The 12472-nt window shown below is 32.4% G+C and overlaps 1 long non-coding RNA gene across 1 annotated transcript; it reads right to left on the minus strand.

Moving 5' to 3' along the window:
• Positions 1–2897: 2897 nt before the first annotated feature.
• On the minus strand, positions 2898–7678 carry LOC132643654 (uncharacterized). Its single transcript, XR_009583696.1, has 2 exons — positions 7489–7678; positions 2898–7021 (listed from the first exon to the last, which is right to left on the minus strand). It is a non-coding gene; the product is annotated as an uncharacterized LOC132643654 (long non-coding RNA).
• Positions 7679–12472: the final 4794 nt, after the last annotated feature.

Genomic DNA, 12472 nt, shown 5'->3' on the forward strand with positions numbered 1-12472 from the left:
GGGTTCACGACCTTATGTCACCTCGATAGAATGCAGTTGTTCTAGAGTCTTTATGCATGTACGATGACAAGTATATTTTGATAAGCATATTATTATAAGTATTTTATGATAAGAATGTCATGATTGCATCACACCGGTCCTAGTTGGTCGGGCAGTCACCGCGAAAGCGGGCAGCTATACGATACACCATGGTCAGTTGGCATGGGCAGACACCACTAGTGGGCGGCATGAGATGGTACCCCGGACGCGGAAGGCCTGGACGCGGGCTAATGTTACTGATTATCACACCGCACCTACATGGTCGGGCAGTTTATATGTATATACTTATGGTATGCATACATGAGATGATGATAAGCATAAAAGTAAGTCAGCATGCATTACTTTTCATATGATTCCCAGTCAGGTACAGTTGCTCCATACTTGATGCCTCCTTTACTTTCTTGATGTATTGTTATCATTCATGCCTCTCATACTCAGTACAACATTCGTACTGACGTCCATTTTCTTTGGACGCTGTGTTCATGCCCTCAGGTAGACAGGGAGGCGAGCTCGACCCGGATTCTTAGGAGCTGTCAGCTGATTGAAAGCACTCCATTGTCTGGAGGTGCTTATGATTATCCTTTTGGTACATATGTATATTTTGGGCATGACGGAGTCTTGTTCCGTCTACATGTATAGTATGTCAGTAGAGGCTCGTAGATGCGTAGTGTGGGTTAGATGGTCTCACAAGTTTATTACAGCATGCATGTACACATTACATATATTATTTGATGGCCTAATGAGGCATATGTATATATATATATAGACTAATTGTGTTTTTCCACCGAAAAATGATTTTTATGTAATTATGAGTCTGTAAATGACTATGACAAGTGAGGAAATAAGGGGGTGCTCGGTGTTTAGCCTCGGGTACCCGTCGCGGCCCCTAGCTGGGTCGTGACAATTTCATTTTCAGCTTTAAAAAAGTCACGTATGGTGCTCTTATTGAGCGGAAAAAATTACTTGTCATAGCTATCTCTAAGAGATATTTATTGATAATAACTACTATTTAATTTATTTATATTTCGTAGCTACAACGATTTTCTAATTTACATATCGTAGCGAGAACAAATACATAGAGTTATTCCACTGTATCAGGCTTCTCCCTCACCCCCCCCCCCCCCTCTCTCTTCTCCCTCACCTCTGTCTCGCTCTCTCTTCTCCTTTACCTCTCTCTTTAATTTCCCTCTCTCTTTATCCCCATACTCCTCTTTATCCTTTCTCTCCATCGAAACCATAGCCACCAAATCAGAAAACCCTAATTTCCACTCTCTTTTCTGTATCTCAATATTCACCATGGCTAAGAAGCGAAAAATCAGAGCTTCCAAATCCACACTATAAGTTGAAGACCCGCAAGACATTAAAAAAGAACCTGATGTTAAGCAAATCTATGAGGGATTGGATCTGAGGCTTGTATTCATTTTTTAGGAGTGGATCCAGTCTCTAATTGAGCAAATACACATGCTCATCATTCTTCTTCTTATATCTCATATCTGAGTATATTTAAGTGTATTCCATGGCTTCTTCTCCTTCTTGTATCTCAGATCTGAGTGTATTTGAGTGTATTCATCATTGTTTTAGTGTATATATAAATTTAACGTATTTGGTTGATTGTATTTTTGGGCAAACTAGATGTATTTGACTGTATGTGTATCTGAAATTTTCTATCTGAATTTTTCTTGTTTGTATACAAATTTACCCTTCATTGTTTGTGATACAAGCTCTGCATCCACCAAACACAATATGAAGAGACATGGTTGAGTACCAGTTCCCTTATGCAATACAGTAAGTACAGAAGGAAATTTTATCGTGGAAAACTCCTTGCTCAAGGGATTAAAAACCATGACTTACACCAGTAGGATTTCAATTCCTCTACACGAGCAACTTCAGGTTACAACTCTATCGTAAGCTAGGAATGAACTCCCATAATCCCTCACTCTTACAATAACTCTTATGCAACCTAGGAACTAACTCCCATAGTCCCTCAACCTTTGTAATACTCTGATTGCAAGAACCTCTACTTGACTAACTCTAGTCAAGGAAACTAATACACCTAGACTCACTATAGACTGGTGTACCACTCAAAGGCACCCTTTGAGAATTCAACCCGTGACTAGCTCTATCCACCCACATACTAATACACTTGGAGTAAATCTAGCCTAGTGTACCACTCAAGAGCTTGTGGAAGCAACCTTGAGACTTTAAGACACCTACACACAGCTTCCTTTAAAGAGAAGAGTACGTTTACAGTTTTAGCACAAATGACAAAGCTCAACAGCTTGAGAACTTGAAGTATCTTCCTTTGTAACGAGCGAGCCCTTCAATCTGTTGTAGCTTTGTCTGGGATGGTACTTGAATAACCTTGTGACAGCTAAGCTTTTGTTGTGAATTTAGGTTTTTCAAGACACCCTAATATAACCTTGTAACATATTGCTTTTATACTAGACTGTTGTGCAGTGAACAGTTGCTGTTTTACAGCTGTGGATGTTGACTGTACGGAGAGAGCAACTGAAGGACCGCTGACTGTACGAAAAGAGCAACTGGAGGATCGGGTCTCATTCTAGTTCTTCATAGTTTGACAATCATCAAAACATGGACTATGACATTACCTATCAGTTTGATACACCCAAATACACTATATATAACAGTGAATACTAGCCGATGACAGCTCAAATACATTAATATACCGTCAAATACATTCAACTTTTGCGACGTCCAGCGACGACCTTGCTGATCGGAACTCGAATACATTCAAATACAGCCAAAACAAAAGGATACATCAATAAATAAACACACTGGAATACACTGCTCCTTCGTGTATATAAATAAACTGGAATACAATTATTTTGATACACCTGTTTTCAAAGAAATTAAGGATGCTTGTATTCAAATATACGTGACATCAAATAAGGTTTGATACAACTGAACAGTGTATTCAAATAAACTTAAATATAGCGAATTTCCCTAAACTAGCTACGAAATGTAAATACATAAAATGTAGCAACAAATTGTTAAATTTTAACCCTAAACCGGCCCGACCCATTTTTTTACCCACACCCAAATCACTCTCATTTCTCTATCTATCCAGAAGATGTCGTTGAGCCTGCAAAATCAATTGTTGTTCCAAAGCTCCTTAATCTTTCTTCTCCCCAGTTCCTTCATCTTTTCCTTATGCAACAAAATCAATTTTTATTAGGTACAGTTTACTAAATAATACAAGGTATAATTTATTAAATTACTACTATTTATTAAAAAAAACGAACTGAACAATATTAAAAAGAACTACTTCTTTAACGTTAAGGGCATGGTTGATAACAATTGTCAACTTTAATCTTGAATTCCTAAAGTGACAATTATTTTGAGCTAAAACGATAGCTGAAATGGATGGAGGGTGCATTTATATTTGTTAGGAGGTGGTGGATATCTAAGTTGAGCTTTATATTTTATTGAAAAGTTGAACAAGGAAGATGTTACATGAAAAGAGTGAAATTAAATCTCACATAATATTCAGTTATATAATTACCACTGTTACGGTTCGCTTTTACGCGGGTTTAAGGCATAAAAGTTACTACCAGGTTGTTGGTGCTCTAACTGGATTTTAGTATTTTAGAGTTGCCACCTGACTTATTTAAAGGAAAATTAGAAACACCGGGTTAAAAGTGTTTTTGAAATACAAGAAAAAGTCTTTCAGACCATAGTTCGAGGTAAGGGTTCTGGTGATCCCCTAGGAAAGGTTTTAAGCACTCTAGTATTAAGAATCCGTAGAATATGGTTGACCTACGAGCTTCAATGTGTGATTTATGTAATTATTTGCTTAAAGTGTTCAAATATTCCGCAAAATATCATTCTTATTCATATCATCATTTTCGAAAAAAATTGGCAAAAAAAGTCCCCTTATAAATAGGGGTTTTGGTTTAGAAAATCCGTGTAAGTGTTCAACTCACTTTGTTGCCGGACTAGGATAGACTCGAGATTTCTCCCGAATAGATTCACTATTATTCTAGTCCTAACAAAATGGGTTTAGTACCTACGGGTTTTATTATACGTATATATACAAAATATGGAGTATATCTCTGTTTTATACATACATACATACATATATATATATATATATATATATATATATATATATATATATATATATATATATATATATACATATGAAATACAAGTTCATTGAATTAGGTCCATTTTAGTTATTGAAGCCCATAAGTCAATAATATTTCCAGGTCCAAGTTAATTTCACCATCATAACCCAATCCAAGTAATTTCGGTCCAAATGCAGTCCAAAACAATTTTATTTCAGTCCAAGTTTAATGTGGGTTTCCAAGCACAATACAGTGTCTTTTTCAGAAAATGTTTAAGTCCAAGTCTAACATAACATCGTCCATTTTGTTTTTTAAGTCCATTTCCCAGTTAAAACAGTTTCACAACGCAGTCTGTCACTTAGCGTTTTAAAAAAAATGTTCTTTTCATTTCAACTCAAACAAAAGCTTACTTAGCTTAATCGAAATCCATTTTTTGTTCTTATACTTTAACACGATCAGTTAGAACAAATCGAATCCTTTTTGAAAAGTTGTGATTTAGACTTAGAAATGGCTTAGCCGAGTTTTAGAAATCCATTTTTTAGGGCGACTTTCCTAAATCAGCTAATTATCTCCTAAATTCTAACATTCATTAGGGTTTCAATAATTATGAGTGTTTTTTACAAATACAAGTTTACACATATGAATAAAAATAAAGAAGAGTTTAGGCTAGTGGGCCTACCTAAGCCCACCAGTTACTATTTTTACCCATAATTGGGCCTTCATCATTTTCACCCATGATTGGACCTTCAATAATATTAGCTTCCCTTTCATAATTACATCGGACTCGATCAAATGAAGGGAAACTGGGCCTTAGGCCCAGCTGGTTTCTTGCAGCAAGAATGGCCCAAAAGGCCCGAGGATGATTTCACATAAACACATAAAATGATAAAAGAAACCAAAAACACATAAGACTTATAATTGAGTAAGAGTAAATGAGTAAATCAGGCAAGTGTGCAAACAAATAAGATGAAATAATCAAGCAACTCACAAGTCCAAACAAAACCATTCAAAGAAAATGGGCCAATTGAACCAAACACAAACTGGATTTATTAGACAAAACAGAGGCCCAGTAAAGGTTTAAACCCAGCATATAGCAAAGGCCCAATAAGAAAACAAAGGAGAAAGCAGGTCTAAAGATTAGCAGAAATTCACATATCAATCAACCAAGTAGGAGGTAATATGCCATGTACATACACTGATATACCAATCTCTTATACTAAAGCATAAGTGACTAAATCTAGTTTGTTTACACAAGTGTACTCACTCAATTTCATACAACAAATAGCTAAGCAAAGACAGATCTTAAAGGAGAACATACTTAAGGTTGTACACATTTCCTATTCTAGGTTAAATACAGCAACAAGTTTTGAACAGAGGAATAATACACCAGGCAAGTTTCTGAGCATATATGCATACACAGATCCATTTAAGCAAGCACATCATAGTTATTTTAAGATATGAGCATGCATTAAGTAGATAGATCATACAACAAGTTCATTAAACATACTTATTAGTCCAAAGTGAAGGATCACATAGCACTACATGGGATTCACAGTACCATTAAGTGTACAAACAGGTTCGAACTAATGTAAAATGACCATAGTCCATGCTGCTATCAATGTTATGAATACAAGATCATAGACAGCCACCATAGACAGAGGCATTAAAGAATACTACCACATGCTTGGATCACATAGGATAAATGAACACATTTTGAATTGGAAACTGGACACAAGCAACCACATGATAGCTTATATTAACATGTTGCGCATTTCTAAGTCATGTAAATAATAGGCCAATAGCATGGTCAAATAAACCAAAACTCCCAATCTCAGACAAGACACAAGGGTTACTCAGACATTCTATACAATGATTTAGCTTAAATAAAGACCAAACATGATGCTTCCGAATGCCAAATAAAAACAGAAGCTATTACAAGGTAGGGTAACAGTTTTGGCTATGGGACAACTTAACAGGGTCAAACACATGATTCAAACATGATTTCACATACTTAGTCTTTCCCTACAGTGTCATCTACCTAGCATGAGGATATTTGTCATGGTGACAGATTAATAAAACCAACAACAAGATCATCCATTAAGCAAATGACATACAAGAACTTAAACTAATCCCTCATTTAGCAGCCAGATTTGAAACCACACCTAGAAGTTATTGTAAAATGACAATTCAACTGTCTCTTAACAGGGCAAGCATACATTCATGGTCACAACACATATTTGACATAAATTTAAAATGACACAGGCTTAAAAGAACATGCTTAACCACACAAGTTGAGTCAACAGTAAAGTCATGCTTATCTAAGACAGCTTAAGCTATAAATAGCACATAAAACATGATCAACTGGTCCACATTTAGTTAATAAGCAGCATATAATATCACTCTTGATAACACAGAATCAACATATAAGGATCATACTTTATTATTTGAATAGGGTGGAATCAAACTGGTTCATAAAGCATGCTTAACTAGAACTAATCATGCCATTAAGGCCAAGGTTTAACCTACACAGCATATTTAAACCATATTGAACCAAACTAATTTAACATATTAAAAAGGCTTAGTTATCAAACATAAGAGCATTATTGATCTGATTAGCATGCTTAATTACCAGTTAAATTAGTTCACATAATCCTATTCCTTTTAACTAAATCAAACTGAGCACAAATATAACTCACACACAGAACCAGACTATTCTAACACGTATAGAGATATTAAACTACATAATCAACACAAAAATCATATAAAAGCAGTAAACAAAACTAACACAAAATAAATAAACTTAAAAATGCAGAAAAAACAAAAGGGAAAGGAGAATTACCTCTTTTTTGTGCAGCCTTTGAAGAGATTTGGACTTGGAAGAGCTTTGTTGCCTCCTTAAATCCAACACTCAGCCACAATAAACAAAGAACAATGATTAAAAATCTTAAAATTTTAACTTAATCCGAAAAATTAAAGGTCTTAAGTAAATTGCTAGAAACCCTAGGTATTTCAGATTTTTAGTATGCAAGTGATATTTTCAATTCCCCGGTGTCTGTTCAATAATGAAAATTAGGACCCTATTTATAGAATCCCCAAACCCTAGCTTCGAATCGATGTGGGACAAGCTCAGATTTGTGAGATTCAAGTCTCACCTTGAGCATCAACGGTCTAGATTCGAGTATAGGAATGGATAAAGGGTCAGATTTAAGCTAAAGCAAGTCAATCCTCTTGGTTCCTCATGAATCAATAACAATCAAGGATTGAAATTCACAAACAACCAAAAACAATTAAGGATTTGCAGAGTATTACCGTTTGAGACATAGAAAATACAGAAAAAATGGCGAAAAAGGCGATATAGTACCTTGTTTGGGGAGGCGTTAGGTGAGAGAAGGTGGAAACATTTATTGTTTCCCCTTCTCGGCCTTGCAAATTGCTGAAAAGGGATCGTACACTTGCCATATTTCATTTTTTAGGCGTGATGACGGGGAGAGAGATGAAGAATGTCATGGCGGCTAGAGTTTTCAAAGGAAAGGGGGAAGGATGAGAGATGGGGTGTGTTTGTGTGAGAAAAATGAATTGAAGAGGGGGTATTACCTCTGATATGTGCTGAAGTGGGCCGGGTCAAGTCCAAATTGGACTAGGCCTCGGTCCCATTTTAAAATATAAGGGCTTGACCGATATATATGTGTATATATGTATATCCGTGTATACATGGGTATATATGCTAGATTTTGACACTTGTTTTAATTATTAACCGAAATTAAGAAAAGACTAATTACCTTAGACACTTAATCATGCTTAAATAATATTAATTAAACAAACGAAAGTTAATTTTGCAAATATGTCCTTTAATTGAGTTAGTCTTAAGACCAGACTATTTCAATTATAGCCTCATTTGGTCCAAATTAGCCATTTTAAAGTGACTTTGCAAAAATGACCTTGATTAGTCAGACCAATGAGTTTGGCCTTCTCATGCAAGGTCACACTTAAATTAAACAACAATTTAAAAAGGATAATTTTGCAATAATGACCTCAATTATGGAAATTGACTTTCAATTGGTCCATGATTGGGCTATTAATTGATATTTCAATTACAGCCATTTAATAGGCAATTTTCAGAATTGATCACAATTAAATACTTAATTAATGATTACAAAATTCTAATAAATTGATTAAACAAGAATTGAGGGGTAAAAATGGTTAATTTATTTAATTAACCAGAAACCTTGCATTAAACAAAGTAAAATACTTTGTAAATTGATATTTTAACAATTTAGACAATTAAGTGAATAATTGTATAAAAACGTGTGAATTAATTTATAAATTATTTATAATATTTATATAAATTATTTCACCAATTAAAATGGTAAAATATATCTGAATAATTTTTTATAAAATCATTTTGGCTTCTAAAAATACATACTTCACTCTGTTTGGTATCCAAGGCCTCTGAATGACTAAAATAAATTACAGGAGGTAAAAAATTAGGTGTCAACAACCACTTTTGCACGATTTAAAAAAGAATGTAGTGAAGTGTCTTAGTTTTAATTCTGGATTATCCAAAAATCGTGTTATTTTCTCAAAAAGAAAATTAATTTCTGGTAACAATTCATTCTGTTTTGAACGTTCTATAATAAAAGTGAACTCTATTTACACTTTAGAGAGAGATAAATATGTCATGGATTTTTTTTATAGTGAACTCTATAAAAATGAGGCTAGCTTTTTTGTTCAATAAGAGCACTACACGTGACTTTTTAAAGCTGAAAATGAAGTTTTAATAGGTGAAGGGTAAATATAGCTCTAAAGTATGACTGCACGGATATATTTGTTTAAAAAGTATAACCGAGGGCAAACATAGATTATTTTCGATAGTTAAGGAGCAAATATGACCCTTTAATGATAAATTTATCCTTGAGTGATGACGTGGCACATAAAATATGTTCACTCTCTTGAAAGCATGTGAGAGGCAAGACAATAGCTATTATTAACATGTAAGAGCTAAATATAGCTCTAAAGTATGATTGTATACTTGTTTAAAAAGTATACCTTAGGACAAACATAGCCCATTTTTCATAGTAAAAGAGCAGCCAGGTTTTTTCTTATTATAGATAACGTACGCACGCCCCTTGTTTCAGTCAGAATGAACCCTTTACGAATAAATTTATCCTTGAATTATGATGTGACACATAGAATATGTTTGAGTTAATTCTTTGGATAGTCATTCAAGTTTAAGGAATTTCTTACAAAAATTATTTTTGTTTCATTTAGGACAATAAAATCACTCATGTATCACTATTTTCCTCAAAAAGTACCTAAACACCTCAAATCCTCCTTCTCTCCTAGTTGACTTGTCATGTCACTAAAGCTCATTTTTATTTTTAATAATAGACATATTTAACTCATCAAATTCATTTAACCTAATTCATATTTTATACCCAATTAAATATGATCTGGTTAAAAAGCGACAAAAGAATCAAATCATACTTTTTATTATGCCACTTTTTCAAATCTATTTTTTTTTAATGTCGATTCAAATATATTATCTTTCAATTTGAATTACAATTCAAGTTATTTAATTTTTCTATTCAAATTCAAGTTTTTTAAAGTAGCATATTTTTTCCACACTAAACAACATTTTCTTTCCACATTAAAAGAATCACACAGATAACACAAAGCTTACATTCATATCAGTTTAAATTTTTAAAAATCCAATTAAATTGTATATTTTAAAAAATAAATTTAATGTAAATTTTTCCTCTTTATTTTTAGTTATTTATTCTTATATATGTAGTGTATAATTTTTGACATTTCCATACCATGGAAGTCTTTTTATCTCTCATGCAAAAGGTATAGAAGTTTTCATTACTATAATCCTTGTTTTAAAATATTCTATTATTATTCTTATTTTTTATTTTGAAATATTATATTATTAGTCTTATATGAAATATAAAATATTCTTAATTTATTTCATGTTATGCTATAGATATTCCAACTTGTCATGTTAATATCTAGCATTATATTAAACTAAAGCTCTAAAGTAACTCAAATTCATTTTTTTTTATATTTTAATTCTAATTTTAAAACTTATTTGTAGATTTTAAAAAATTATCTTTTAATTCTAATTCATCCAGATTACATGCTAGTTTGTTCCTTTGTCGCTTTTTAACCGGGTCATATTTGATTGGATATAAAATATGAATTTGATTAAATAAGTTTGATGAGTTAAATAAGTCTATTATTTCAAAAATATGGGGCTCTAACGGTGTGGCATGCCAATTAGGAGAGGATGAGACTTTTGAGTGTTTAGATACTTTTTGAGGAAAATAGTGATACATGAGTGATCTTATTGTTCTAAATGAAACAAAAATGACTTTTGTAGGAAATTTTCTAAACTTGGATGACCATCTGAGAATTAACTCGAATATGTTCACTCTCTTAAAAGCATATGAGAGCCAAGGCAATAAGTTTAAAAACTTATTAATATATATACAAATGTCAATTGTTAGACTCAGCCTATATTTAATTATACTTAATTAATTTTATATTCACTTAAACTGGCACCTTTTTCTTCTAGCTAGAAAAATCAAAAGAAGCACCATCTTTGCAGGGAAAGTCTTTTCCGGTGCCGGAAGAACTTCTCAATAACCAAAAGTATTCGTTATTGTATATACATAACCTTCTCTTATTTTATCCACCTCAAAAAAAAAATTCTCTCAAATGGGATGGAGGGAGTACTTGTTATTTTATAAAATCAAGATGAAATTAATTATTATTATTTTATTTCAACTTTAATAATAAGTATTTTTAAAAATAACCAATATTAATTACATATCATAGAAATTATAAATTTGAAAAGCTCAAAATAGTGATTATTCAAATAGCGATAAGACTAGCAAGCCTTGATCTTAAATAATGTATTCAATTTATTAAAGAAATAAGGGCAAAATAGTAAATAATACTTCCTCGTTTGGAAAAGAACGTCACTTTTATGTTTAGTAACTTTTTTACATCTATTTAAGATTATAAGATTTAAAAGACATTTTGGTATATTACATCGGAGGAGCCAGTATGCTAAGGGGTGTCAATTGACACCCTTCTCCGGAATATTACACTATGTAGCTAGGTCAAAATTTTAGTTTTATGTACATATACCATATGTTGACTCTTCTTATTTTTTACGCGTGCCTACTTTTTTATAGTTTGACGCCCCTTGATTAAATTTCTGGTTCTATCACTACATTACACACTTCTTTAGTTTAAGATCACAAAATAAAAAAAAATAAAAAAAAATCTTAAATTTCATGTCAAATCAAATTAGACAAACAAATTAAAATGGATGTTTCATAATGTGCAATAGAGAAACATAAGAACTAATTGCAGACGAAAAGAGTATCACTCCATCTGGTTAAAAGGAGTGTCTATTTATATTAGCACACTCTTAAAAAATATTAAATTCTAGATGAAAATAAGTAATTTGATTAAATTACTTCTAATTAAATAAGTATTGAGATTTAATCAATTAATTTTAAATAAGAATAAATTTAAAAAAATAAAATTAATTTCTACTTAATTCGATAGGTAAATATATTTTTTAAATGAAAATATAAAGACTAAGTAAATATTTTTTTTTAACCGACGGTGTAATACGCAACCATTTCACGTATTACCATTCACTAGGCAACAAATATCGTTATCAACGCGAGCACGTGAAGGAACGACTCTAAATCTACGTTACTAAAGGAGAAATGAAAAGTTAAAGCAAAACAAGATTAAAGTAAACATACATAAAATAAAATAAACTTACACGGGGCTCAAGAAAATAAAAGGTAAGGGTAGGGGTCTGTTTCCAGAAAGAGAAAGTGAGAGACAACTGAACATAAATTCACGGAAAGAGGGAAGCGTGATGCCGTACACTTCCTAAAGTTATATGGGACCCTTCAATTCATCTGTCTTATCTCTTCGCCTTTTCTCACTTCTCTCAATGCTCTATATTTACCTTCATTTAGTCTTAATCAGCGTTTAAGACTAGAAATTTTTCAGTAGATGCTGACAAGTTAAAAAAGAGGGTTTGTAAACATTGATAATAGCCTCCTGTTATGATGCTAAATTAAAAGAAGGGTAAAGAGTCAAATTTATATCTGAACTATGCGAAATAAAATAGGGTGCTCTTTGGACATAATTTAAAATCATGTTTAAAGATGTAATTTAAATTTTTTAAATTACATTTTTTTTAGACATAAACCCCCCTTCCTTCAAGTTGTGAAAATTATCAAAACATTCTCAATTCTTATACAATCTTCAAGTTGTGAAAATTATCAAAACATTCTCAATTCTTATACAATCTT

The sequence above is a fragment of the Lycium barbarum genome, chromosome 6 (genome assembly GCF_019175385.1).
Source record: "Lycium barbarum isolate Lr01 chromosome 6, ASM1917538v2, whole genome shotgun sequence".
Lineage (NCBI taxonomy): Eukaryota > Viridiplantae > Streptophyta > Magnoliopsida > Solanales > Solanaceae > Lycium > Lycium barbarum.